Source organism: Phacochoerus africanus, chromosome 11 (assembly GCF_016906955.1).
Source record: "Phacochoerus africanus isolate WHEZ1 chromosome 11, ROS_Pafr_v1, whole genome shotgun sequence".
NCBI lineage: Eukaryota > Metazoa > Chordata > Mammalia > Artiodactyla > Suidae > Phacochoerus > Phacochoerus africanus.
In genome coordinates, this window is record NC_062554.1 from 60,905,739 (window position 1) to 60,919,713 (window position 13,975).

Sequence of the window (13,975 nt, forward strand, 5' to 3'; positions counted from 1 at the left end):
AACCAGGGGGAAAAAAAACAAAAACAAAAACAGAATATTTGCAAGAGATTTTTTTTGAGTGACTCTTGCCATACTCAGTGACCCCTGCCACACCCTCTTCCCTTCCTGTCTGCTTAAGGGAGGCAGCTTCCTGAGACACGTGACTCTTCTCTGATTCAGGAGAGGGGTGGTCCTGTGTGTTCCGGGGGTGACCACCCCAGTTCCAGCTAGCTTGTTACTTCCAGACCTTCCACCTAAAGCTGCCCCCAGCAAAGGTGTTTACAGCCTTTAGTTGAGTCCACAACATTCAAAGGATCCGTAGGGTCCAGCTTTGATCAATCAATGTCCTCACTCTGGCTCTTTCTAAGGGAATAAAAAAAAATGGGGGCTTTTTGGCTGAGAACACACCCTGTGATCACACCTCTGGCTCAGCTCAGAGCTGGGGGGGTCAGTGGGTTCCCCTGAGGACACAGGCACCTCCCCTTCTTGCCACTTCCAACTGACCAGTGATGCCTCTGCCAAAGTCACCTTTCTTGTCTTTGATGCTGATTAGTGAACAAAAACCTCTAATTGTAATAACTAAGAAATACAGTCAATGCTTATTAGAAGATAAGCTTCTTTTTTCTTGCATAATCTCATGTGATGTTCACAGTTGTGTGAAATCGTGCTATAGTTTCCACTGAGGCTCTGAAAGATAAATCCTCCAGGTGGGCTGGAACATGACTGTAGGCAACTGAGCAGCATCTGCCCTCTTGACTGCAATGCAATGGCTTCCTGACTTGGATTTGCATGGGGGGCAAGTGGGTCCCATAGTATTTGGCTGTTTAAAAAAAAAAGCTACATTTGCTTCTCTATCTACACCTCTAACTATATTTGATTGGACACTGGTAACCAAGCGGGACCCTATGAGACCGTCTCAGCATAGACCCCTACTCATGTCCTTCACCTGCCTTTTTTATCTATAGAAAAACTTTAGTCAAAGAACCGATTTAGGAGTTCCTGTCATGGCACAGCTGAAACGAATCTGACTAGGGACAACGAAGTTTTGGGTTCAATCCCCGGCCTTGCTCAGTGGGTTAAGGATCTGGCGTGGCCATGAGCTGTGGTGTAGGTCACAGACACAGCTCGGGTCTGGCATTGCTGTGACTCTGGGGTAGGCTCTTGCCTGGGAACCTCCATATGCTGCAGGTGTGGCCCTAAAAAGCAAGAAACAAAACCCAAAAAGCAAATTTAAACAGAGAAGTGAAAAAATACGGAGAAAAAAGAAAATAGTAATAATAATTCAGCCATTCAACAAAGTCAAGGACATTCAGTTCTTCAAAGTCTACATATAATATTCTGAGCCATGTCCTTGAAGCTCTTTTGCAGGTGCTAAAGCCCCACTGGTGGAAGAAGTCACTGTCTGTTCTCCACAAGCACATAGACCCCAGAGTAATTGGAACCAAAATGTTGATGATGCAGAATCGCAATTACCTCACCACCAACCAATCAGGAAAACGTCCATGAGCTGATGACACCCTGCTCCTCAAACACTATAAGACTCCTCACTACCCCCTCTAAGGGGGTAGGTACAGTCCTTGAGGCACTAGCCTGCTGTGTTCCCTCTTTGCCTGGCAATTAAAGCTACTTTTTCTGTTTCTTCCAACTCTGTCTCTGCATTTCTATTTGGCATTGGCATACAGAGGCAGCCAATATTTCAGCAACAACACCTCCATTTAATTATGTACCTGCCTTTGCATACTTATAGGAAAAGTCTAGAAAGATAAATGCCAATCATGGACAGAAACCGTACTGGGTAATCCTGGAAAATGGTACTTCAGTGGTACTCCACATCCCTGAAAGTAAACAAGAAGGGAGTTTACTGGCTTGAACTGAAAAGCCCAGGGATAAAAGTGACCTTCAGCACACATTGATCAGAGAGTAGCTAAGTCACCCCCTTGCTCTAGTATTCCCTTGCTCCATGGCACTCTGAATTGATTTCATTCATCCTCGCTTGGAAAAGCCAGCAGTGCCAGGATCCTTTGGCCTTCAGGGTGCATGCACCAACAGTGGGAGAGATCCACACTATCAGAGTCAGTCTCAGACTTAGCCCTTCACTGGATCCCAGGGAGGGGCCACATGCCCATTCCTGGTACAGGCAGGTCTGGGCATTTGACCCAACCTCACGTGAAGGGACTGAGAGGTCTCATTGGAAGGGACGCTGTGTTAGTCAGCTCAGGCTTCTGGAGCAAAATACCACAGAGGGAGATTTGTTTTCTCACAGTTGGGAAGATGGAAGTCCAAGACCAGGTGCCAGTGTGGTTGGTTTCTCCTGAGGCCTCTCTCTATGATGTGTAGACGGCCACTCTACTGTTGCCTCTCCACATGGCTATCCCTCTGGGCCTATCCCCAGTGTGTCTCCAGGCTCAAATCTCCTCTGCCTGTATGGACATCTGTCAGATTGGGTCAGGGCCCACCCCAAGAGCCTCATTCTAATGTAATCAAATCTTCAAAGGCCCTATCTCCAAACACAGTTACCTGCTGCTGTGTTGGAGATTTAGCCTTCCACATACATGTGTTAGGGGACTAGGATTCAACCCATGAGGGATGCTCAGGGCAGAAATGTTCTATGATGCTCTGGACGCCTTTCATCTTTTATTGACTCCTCACATTATGAATGGTAGAACTAGCAATAAACAAGTAAGCAGATAAAAATTATATACTATCTTGGAATGAACAATGTCAATCATGCTGTGAGAAAGTCACCAGGGAGAGGGATGTCCCTTCCCAAACTCAGGGACTGCATGTCTGATGTTACACCTGAGCCTAGACTGAGGGATGAGCAGAGCAGCAGGATGAAAAAGCTGAGACACTGGAGGAGTCACCAGAGCCCAGGAGCTGAAGTCTGGGATGGAAGGTGGAGAAGGTCACAAAAGCCTTGCTTTTGGAGGAAGCACTGGAGATTTGAATGGTGACATGCTGAGGTCTGACCTACATTTTTACACATCTCTCAGTGAGCTTTGTGAGGATGGGTTGTTGGTAGGAAGGTCAGAGCAGACAGATGAGAGAATGAATCTGGGTCTGGTGGTTGCTTGGGGTGGAGGGAAGCAGAGAATGAACAGCTCTTTCGAGGAGATATTAAGATCCGTGGAGTGAATGTGGGCCTTAGGGATGAAGAAAACAACACCCAGTGTGTGTTTGACCTTGGCAAACAGGAGGCAGGAGGTGCCATTTACTGAGGGAAGAAAGACCTGGGATCACTTTATGGAGGGAGTAGTCTTAGGTCCACACAGAGCATCAATTTTCTCTTTCCCAGCAAATAAGGAGGCATATGCATATATATGTTTTGTTTTGTTTTGTTTTGTTTTATTTGTTTTGTTTTGCTTTTTAGGGCCACACCTGCACCATAGGGAAGTTCCCAGGCTAGGAGTCAAATTGGAGCTACAGCTACCAGCCTACACCACAGCCACAGCAACATGGCATCTGCGCCATGTCTGACCTACACCACAGCTCACAGCAACACTGGATCCCTGACCCACTGAGGTAAGCCAGGGATCAAACCCACATTCTCATGGATACTAGTCAGATTTGTTTCTGCTGCACCTCAACAGGAACTATGCATGTGTATGTTTTAATGACTAATAACATTTAACAAATGTTATAACAGTTAATGAAATATAATATATAACATTTAATGTATATTTTTAAACATCTAGAGAAGGAAGAACAGATAAGGCCCAAAATTAGTAGAAAGAAATAAATCATAAAAATCAGAGCAGAAATTAATAACATAGAGACAAAGAAAACATAGAGAAGATCAATGAAACCAAAAGTTACTTCTTTGAAAAGATCAACTAAATTGATAAACCTCTAGTCAGAATCATCAAGAAAAAAAGGGAGAGGGTTCAAATCAATAAAATTAGAAATGAAAAAGGAGAAGTTACAACAGACACTACAGAAATACAAAGGATCATGAGAGACTACTATGAGCAACTGTATGCCAATAAAATGGACAACCTAGAAGAAATGGACAGATTCTTACAAAGATACAACCTACCCAGACTAAACCAGGAAGAAATAGAAAAGATAAATAGAGCAACCACAAGTGCTGTGATTGAAAATGTGATTTAAAAACTTCCAACAAACAAAAGTCCAGGACATGATGGCTTCACTGCTGAATTCTATAGAAAAATACTTAAATGTATTTTCTTTCCAATAACTCCATTAATTGGAACTGCTTGTTTTTCTTCTGTAGCATCAGAAATGCTTTCTCTCTGCTTACTTAAGGTCAATGTCTTATTTTTGCGGTGAAGCTAAAAAATGAATTTGCAGAAGCAGTTACACAATAGTTGTCAGTAAGCACAAGTTCTCCGACTCCCGGACATTGGCCCCACACGGGACAGCAGCTTCATGCGTGTACCTGCCTCCATCCCACCTGCCTCTGTGGCACAGGTCGCGGTGGCAATAGGTCATGTCTTGTCTCCATTTCCCCACCTGCCAAGTGAGGTGACAGCAAGCCTAGGAGGACGGCTCTCCACTCAGAAGATGTTTTTGAATGAGAAGCCAAGGAGGGCTTCCTCCCAAGTAAGGCCCGGCACCCAGCCAGAGGGGATCTGCGTTTCCCAGGGCTGGTTTGGTTATTATGCGGACTTGAAGACGAGGCCACGGCACAGGTCTTCTGGAGCTGATGATCCAAGCCTGTGGCCTCTCTCCTGAGGTCCTTTGGGCAATGCTTCAGTCCAGTGCCCTGGGGAAACCGCCATCCAGTGAGCTGAAGCTTAGGGGGTCCATGAGACTGTTTGGCAGAGGACTCAGTGAGGGGCTGCTCTGGGACAGTGGAACACTGTTCCCCATCCTGGGCGCTGGGACCTGCTCAGCTTCATGGCCCTCACCCTCCAGGACAGATACAGACAGGACCCCGCATTTCATCCCATAGCGAGTGAGGCCTTGGGTAGGGGGACAAGACTGTATGTTTTCCTTTTTCTTTAACAGTTTCTTCCATTTCAGTGTCTCAGAGCATACTCCTATTTCCCAAATTAAGGGCTGTCCAGAAGTCTGGGATTCCCTCCAGCCCCAAACGTCTGCCAAGTCCCCTGCCGACATGAGACTCCAGGCTCAGTCTGGCTCAGAACCCTGGCAGTGGGTCCCCTAGGTCCTGCCCCTCCTGCACTGGAGGCCTCTCCTTTGCATCCCGTCCCATCACTTCCATCAGAGTCACGGTGGCTTCCCGCTTAGGAGAGGTTAAGGTGTCACATAGGACTTGACACGGACCCCAGGGAAGGAGGGGGGCTGAGGGAGGATCACTGGGCTGTTCAGTTCTCCACAGGGCTCAGACCAGCTTTCTTGCTGATGTTAGAAGGGGGGCAGAGAGTATGGGGGATGTCCAGAGAGGGAATAAATAGAAGAAAGAGAAACCAGGAGTTTTCAGTAATGTCTTAATAATTGATTTATTGTATAAAAACCCCCACCTTTTAAGTAGCTGCAAACAGTCCCAGGGGGAACATGAGTATGGAAGTTTATCTGCTGCCTCTAGGCCTCTGGGCAGGAGGTTAATGGAATCAGGCAACACCTCCACTCTGGCCACTTGTAGGCCTCAGTCTTCTTATCTTTCCAGTGGGCTTACTGCATGGGGCTGGTTTAAAACAAGATTGTGTGTAAATATCTTAAGCTCCATTAGGATCTTAAACAAATGGAATTTGTTAATTTCATTATTTTCTCTTTTAGTAGTCCCCATATCATTAACCGAGCACTTAGTATGGTGCTTGGGTAATAGTAGCCATACGATACATACAGACTCTGAATGCATGAATGAATGGATGAATGAATACCAAATTGCTGTGAAAATGTTTAGACCAAAGAAAGACTTGCCAAGGAGGGAGCATTCCCTCTCTCATTCCTGGGTCTCCTGCCCTGGCAGGCAGGCAACCAGGGTGCTTCCCAATCCTTTTAGAAGCTGAGGGGAGTCTGTTAGGAAAGGTCTGAAGGTCTGAGTTTAACCATGAGAAATGCCTACTTGCTGCAGGCATCTCAGGGAACAGAGGTCAGAATGGAAGAAGGTCACCGTTTTTCTGCAACATCTGAGAGAACAGAGAGAGACAGAGATACAGAGACAGAGAGAGGGAGCTAGACAGAAAGAGCCTCCTAGGAACCCCTACCCATCCAGCTGGGGAGCCAACAGGGAGCTGCTTCTCTGAACAAATAGTGCTTCCTAATTTCAAACACATCCTGTATAGAAGGCACTGCACATTTTGATAGTAATGTGTTTTTTGGAGCCATGAAACAACAGCAGCAAGTAATCAGAGTGATCTCAGGATTCTCCAGGCAAATAAAATCCTTGTTTTCAAAATAATAGTGAATTTGCTACTGGGTGCTGGATAATAAGTGCAGAGTTATAGATCATTACACCTATGAACTTGCTCCTTGAGGGGTATTAGTAGCTGATAAAATTGTGAGTCAATGCAAATTTACCTTTGTTTTTTGAGGCAAAAGGCGTCTTTCCAATATTTAAAATGTGAATAACTATATTAAAATTATGCCTAACTTGTATCAAATCTTATTAATAAGATAATTAAGTTTTTTCTATTTTTTATTTATTTTTACTTTTTGTTATATTTTTTCTCAATGAAATTTATTACATTTATAGTTGTATGATTATCACAACCAAATTTTATAGCATTTCCATCCCAAACCCTCAGCCCATCCCCCACCCCTCAGTCTGTCTCCTTTGGAAGTCATACATTTTTCAAAGTCTGTGAGTCAGTATCTGTTCTGCAAAGTTCATTCGTGTCCTTTTTTTAGACCACATGTAAGTGACAGCATATGACATTGGTGTCCCACTGTCTGACTAACTTCACTTAGCATGATAATTTCTAGGTCCATCCACGTTGCTGCAAATGCCAATATTTCTTTCCTTTTTATGGCTGAGTAAATATTCCATTGTGTATATGTACCACATCTTCTTTATCCACTTCTCTGTTGATGTACATTTAGGTTGTTTCCATGTCTTGGCTATTGCATATAGTGCTGCAATAAACACTGGAGTACATGTATCTTTTCAAGTCATGGTTTTCTCTGGATGGATGCCCAGGAATGGGATTGCTGTATCAAATGGTAAATCTATTTTTAGTTTTTTGAGGAATTGCCATATTTTTTCCATACTGGTTGCACCAATTTACATTCCCATAACAGTATAATAGGGTTTCCTTTTCTCCACCCTTCCCCCAGAATTTATTGTCTGTACACTTTTTGATGATGGCCATTATGGCTGATGTAAGGTGGTTTGTCATATTAGTTTTGATTTGCATTTCTCTAATAACTAGTGATGTTGAACATCTTTTCATGTGTTTTTTTTTTTTTGGCCATCTGTATGTCTTCTTGGAGAATTGCCTGTTTAGATCTTCTACCCATTTTTTGATGGCATTGTTTGTTTGTTTGTTTTGATATTGAGCTGCAGAAGGTGTTTGTAAATTTTGGAGATAAATCCCTTGTCAGTTGATTCACTTGCAAAGATTTTCTCTCATTCTGTGGGTTGTCTTTTTGTTTTGTTTAGGGTTTCCTTTGCTGTGCAGAAACTTTTAAGTTTGATTAGGTCCCATTTGTTTATTTTTGTTTTTACTGTCATTACCTTAGGAGGTGGATCTGAGAAGATATTGCTGTCGTTTATGTCAGAGAGTGTTTGGTCTATGTTTTCCTCCGAGAGTTTTATAGTACCCAGTCTTATATTTAGGTCCTTAATCCATTTTGAGTTTATTTTTGTGTATGGTGTTGGAAAGTGTTCTAATTTCATTCTTTCAATGTAGCTGAAAAGCACCACTTATTGAAGTGGCTATCTTTTCTCCATTGTATATCCTTGCCTCCTTTGTCACAGATTAGTTGACTGTAGGTGTGTGGGTTAATTCTGGGCTTTCTATCCTGTTCCACTGATCAATATTTCTGTTTTTGTGCCAGTATCACATGGTTTTGGTGACTGTAGCTTTGTTTTTTTGCTATTTAAAAAATTTTATTAAGGTGTATTTGATTTACAATGTTCCTTCAATTTCTACTGCACAGTAAAGTGACCCAGCCACCCATACACATCCACTTTTTTTTTCTCATCTTCCATCAGGTTCTTACTCAAGAGACTAGATACAGTTCCCTGTGCTATACAGCAGGGCTCCATCACCCATCCATTCTAGATGACAGAGTCTACGTCTACCAACACAAAACTCCCTGTCAGCCCCCCTCTCTCTCCCCTCCCCCCATTAAACACAAGTCTTCCCTCCCTGTCCATGATCTGTTTTTGTTTTTTAGTAAGGTCATTTGTGCCATATTTTAGACTCCACATATAAGTGATATCATGTGGTGTTTGTCTTTCTCTTTTGGACTTACTTTACTTAGTATGAGAGTTTCTAGCTCCATCCATGTTGCTGCAAATGGCATTATTTTGTCCCTTTTTATGGATTAATAGTATTCCATTGTATATATGTACCACATCTTCTTAATCCATTCATCTGTCAATGCACATTTAGATTGTTTCTATGTCTTGGCAACTGTGACTAGTGCTGTGATGAACATACAGGTGTATTTATCTTTTTCAATTAAAATTTTATCTGGATATATGCCCAGGAGTGGGATTACTGGATCATATGGTACTTCTATATTTAGTTTTCTGAGGTGCCTACATACTCATTTTCAGTGGTTGTACCAGTTTACATTCCCACTAACAATGAAGAAGGGTTCTCATTCCCTACATCCTCTCCAACATTTGTTGTTCATTGACTTGTTAAGGATGGCCACTCTGACTGGTGTGAGATGGTACCTCATTGTAGTTTTGGTATGCATTTCTCTAATAATTAGTGATGTTGAGCATTTTTTCATGTACCTGCTGACCATCTGTATGTCTTCTTTGAAGAAATATCTGTTTAGGTCTTCTGCCCATTTTTCAATTGGATTTTTGTTTCTTTGTTGTTGAGCTGTATGAGTTGTTGGTATATTTTGGAGTTTAAACCTTTGTCTGTTGAATCATTTGCAAAGATTTTCTCCCTTTTTGTGGGTTTTCCTTTCATTTTTTTTAATGGTTTCCTTTGCTGTGCAGAAGCTTGTGAATTTAATTAGGTCTCATTGGTTTATTTTTGTATTTATTTTTATTATTCCAGGAGGTGGATCAAACAAGATATTTCTGTGATTTATGTCAAAGAGCATTCTGCCTATGTCTTCCTCTAGGTTTTTTTTTTATTTATTTTTTATTTTGCTTTTTAGAGCTGCACGCACTGCATATGGAAATTCCCAGGCTAGGGGTCCAATCAGAGCTACTCCTTCCGGCCTATGCCACAGCCACAGCAACGCAGGATCCAAGCTTCATCTGAGACCTACACTACAGCTCACAGCAACGCCAGATCCTTAACCCACTGAGTGAGGCCAGGGATCAAACCAGCAACCTCATGGTTCGTAGTTGGATTTGTTTTCACTGCACCAAAAAGGGAACTCCTCCTCTAGGGGCTTTATAGTACCTGGCATTACATTTAGGTCTTTAATTCATTTTGAGTTTATTTTTGTATATGGTGTTAGAAAATGTCCTAATTTCATTCTCTTAGGTACAAGCAACTGTCCAGTTTTCCCAGCACCATTTATTTATTTATTTTGCTTTTTAGGGCTGCACCTACAGCATATGGAATTTCCCAGGCTAGGGGTCAAAATGGAACTCCATCTGCCTGCCTAAACCACAGCCACAGCAACTCAGGATCTGAGCCAAGTCTAATACCTACACCACAGTTCATGGCAACACTGGATCCCCAACCCATTGAGTGAGGCCAGGGATCAAACCGGAATCTTCATGGATATTCACTGGATTTGTTTCTGCTGAGCCACAATGGGAACTCTCCCCAGCACCATCTTTTAAAGAGACTATCTTTCCTCCATTATATGTTCTTGCCTCCTTTGTTGTAGATTAGTTGACCATAGGTGCTTGGGTTTATTTCTGGGCTTTCTATCCTGTTCCACTAATCTATATTTCTGCACCAGTACCATTCTGTTTTGATGATTGTAGTTTTGTAATATCATCTGAAACCAGGGAGCCTGATTCATCTAGTTGTTTTTTTCCTTTCGAATATTGTTTTGGCTATTCAAGGTCTTTTGTGTTTCCATACAAATTTTAAAATATTTTATTCTAGTTCTATAAAGAATGTCATTGGTAATCTGATAGGGATTGCATTAAATCTGCAGATCCAAGAGCATTGTATATCTTTCCATCTGTTTGTGTCATCTTTGATTTCTTTCATCAGTGTTTGTTGTAGTTTTCAGAGTATAGGTCTTTGTCTCTTTAGGTAGGTTTATTCCTAGGTATTTTATGTTTTTGATGATAAATGGTATGGTTTCCCTAATTTCTCTTTCTGCTCTTTTGTTTTTAGTATATAGAAATGCAATCTGTGTGTTGATTTTGTATCCTGCAACTTTACCAAATTCATTGATGATCTCTAACAGTGGTAGTGTCTTTAGGATTTTCTAGATAGAGTATCATGTCATCTGCAAACATTGATAGTTTTACTTCCTCTTTTCCAATTTGGATAACTTTTATTTCTTTTTCTTCTCTGACTGCCATGACTAGGACGTCCAAAACTATGTTGAATAACATTGCTGAAAGTGAACATCCTTGTCTTGTTCCTGATCTTAGTGGAAATACTTTCAGTTTTTCCCCATTGAGAATGATGTTAGCGAGTTTGTCACAAATGCTTTTATTATATTGAGGTAGTTCCCCTCTATGCTCGCTCTCTGGAGAGTTTTTTTTTTTTATCAGAAATGGGTGTTGGATTTTGTGAAAAGCTTTTTCTGCATCTATTGAGATGATCACATGGTTTTTATTTTTCAGTTTTATCGACGTGGCATATCACGTTGATAGCTTTGTGGACACCGAAGAATCCTTGCATCCCCGGGATAAATCCCACTTGATCATGGTGTATGATCTTTTTAATATATATTTGTATGCGATTTGCTAATATTTCACTGAGCATTTTTGCATCTATGTTCATCAATGATATTTCCCTGTAACTTTCTTTTCTTGTGGTATCTTTGTCTGATTTTGGTATCAGGATGATGGTGGCTTCATAGAATGAGCTTGGGAGTGTTCCTTCCTCTGAAATTTTTTGGAAGAGTTTCAAAAGAAGAGTTGTTAATTCTTCTTAACTATTTAGGAGAGCTAGAGGGATGGTTCTGATCTTGATCTGGTCACTGCAGGGTCTTCAGCTTGGCCCCTGCAAGCCCTCCTCACCCCCCACATCACAACTGGAGGAGGCAAAAGCAGCCAGGCCTGGCCACTTACAGCCCGACATCTGCCCATCTCATGTATGCCCTGCCCCCCCAGCCCCCTGCCCCAATGACCTGGATGCCTCTCCGAGGGATTTGGCTGCTGCCTAAGCATGTGGCTCCTTTACTCCTGGGCGAGGCCTGGGGCTTCCCACTCATCCTGGGAAAAATCACTTATCACCCACATATTGAATTTTGCCTTCTGCTGACAACTGACCACAGTGTGTAGCCCCAATACCCTGGCTTCTTATTCTTCGCTCATACAGGCTTGCCTTCACACCAGGCAGACTCTTCCCTGCTTCTACTGCAACTCCTCTGCTTACTCTGTCTTTCAAAGGAATGACATTAAAGAACTCCACTATAAGTTCCTCTTGTGGATCCATAGGTTAAGAACCTGACATAGTGTCCATGAGCTTGAAGGTTCATTCCTGGCCTCAATCAGTGGGTTAAGGATATGGCATTGCTGCAAGATATGTTGTAGGTCGAAGATGTGGTTCAGATCCTGTTTTGCCCTGGCTGTGGCGTAGACCTCAGCTACAGCTCCAATTCAATCCTAGCCCCGGAACTTCCATATGCCACAGGTGCGGCGCTAAAAAACAAACAAACCCTCCACTAAACTGGACAGGAATATCTGATATTTATTACATCTTACCATGTGCTGTGCCCTTTCCATGTACATATTTTCTAATCCCTCTTCTGCTTGTCTGCATTTGCTATTTTTACTTACTTTTTAATTGAGATATAATTGACATATAAGGTTCGATTAGTTTTACACGTATAACAATGATTTGATATTTTTGTATATTGCAAAATGGTCACTTCAATAAGTCTAGTTAACATCTGTCACCACACAAAGTTAGGCAATTTTTTTTGTGTGTGTTGAGAACTCTTAAGATTTACTCTCTTAGCAACTTTAAAATACACGCAATACAGTATTATTAACTATAGTCACCATACTGTACACGCATCCCAGGGACTTATTTATTTTATAACTGAAAGCTTGTAGCTTTTGACCTTCTTCACCCATTTTGCCCACCCCCCACCTTTGGCAAGCAGCAATGTGTTCTCCACATCTCTGAGATTTTTTTTTTTTTTTTTAAGATTCCACATATGAGTGGGATCATACAGTATTTGCCCTTCTCTGGCTAACTTGTTTCACTTAAAGACTTCAAGATCCATCTGTATTGTTGCAAATGACAAAATGTCCTCCTTTTTATGGCTGAATAATATTCTGTATTATATATAATATCATTGTGATTATATATATGTACGTATCTCACAACTTCTTTATCCATTCATCCACTGATGGACACTTAGATTGTTTCCATATCTTGAATCATGCTGCAGTGAACTTAGGGATGCAGATATGTTTTTGAATTAGAAATTTTGATTTTCTTTGGATAAAATACCCAGATGTGGGATTGCTTGATAATCTGGTAATTCTATTTTTAATTTTTTGAGGAAACTCCACACTGTTTTCCATAGTGGCTGTGCCAATTTACATTCCCACCAGCAGTGCACAATAGTTCCCTTTTCTCCACATCCTTGTCAACATCTCTTGTCTTTTTAATGATGGCCATTCTGACAGGTGAGAGATGGTATTTCATTGAGGTTTTGAGTTGCATTTCCCTGATGTTAGTGATGTTGAGCACTTATAAATAGTCCATTCTGTTCTTTTGCCCACTTTTTATTTGTTCATTTATTTTTATTTTTATTTTTTTGACAGGAAAGTAGGATTTATTGGTGAGCGTTAAGGAGGGGGCAACACTGCCAAAGCACTCATGAATGCAGCACCTGCCATTTATCCAGGGAGCTGTGATTAGGGATTTACTTGACCCCACAGCCATCTGGGATAAGCCGCTTTTCTGCCACCATGTTTTCAAATTCATCGGCGTTGAACTCAGTAAATCTCCACTTCTTAGAGATGTGGATCTTCTGGCGGCCAGGGAATTTGAACTTGGCCTTGTGTAGTGCCTCAATCACATGCTCTTTGTTCTGCAGCTTGGTGCGAATAGACATTATGACTTGGCCAATGTGGACCCTGGCCACCATGCCCTGGGACTTTCCAAAGGCACCGCACATAACTATCTGGAGCCTGGACGTGGGACAGCATGCGTGTCATGAATGTCCACTGGAAAGGGCCATCTCCAAGGTCCTTTAGAGCAACCTGTGCAGGCAACAGGCTGCATACACTACCAAGGAGACTGCTGTTTGCCGCCATTGCACAGCGGGCTCCCCATGGCGAAAAGAGCACTGTCGGCTTAACTGGCTGCAAGTTTGCCCACTTTTTAAATGGATTGTTTGAGTTGTATGAGTTCTTTATATATTTTTTATATTAACCCCTTACAAGGTATATGATTTGTAAATAGTTTCTTCCACTCCATAGACTGCCTTCTCATTTTGTTGGTTTCCTTTGCTGTGCAGAAGTCTTCTGTAGTCGCTTTTGTTTATTTTTGTTTATTTTTGCTTATTTTTGCTTTTGTCACCTTTGCTTTTGGAATTATGGCCAATACCAATGTCAAGTAGCTTACCACCTATGTTTTCTTCTAGAAGTTTTATGGTTTCATGTCTTATATTCAAGCATTTAAGTCATTTTGAGCTAGTTTTGCATGTAGTATAAGAGAGGAATCCAGTTTCACTCTTTTGCATGTGGCTGTTCAGTTTTCCCAACACCATTTACTGAAGAAACTATTCTTTTAATATTGTATATACTTGACTCATTGTCATAAATTAATTGACC

The 13,975-nt window shown here is 41.7% G+C and overlaps 1 non-coding gene across 1 annotated transcript; it reads right to left on the reverse strand.

The window, feature by feature from the left end:
• Positions 1–13,374: 13,374 nt before the first annotated feature.
• Positions 13,375–13,510, reverse strand: LOC125112257 (small nucleolar RNA SNORA70). Its single transcript, XR_007131057.1, has one exon. It is a non-coding gene; the product is annotated as a small nucleolar RNA SNORA70 (small nucleolar RNA).
• Positions 13,511–13,975: the final 465 nt, after the last annotated feature.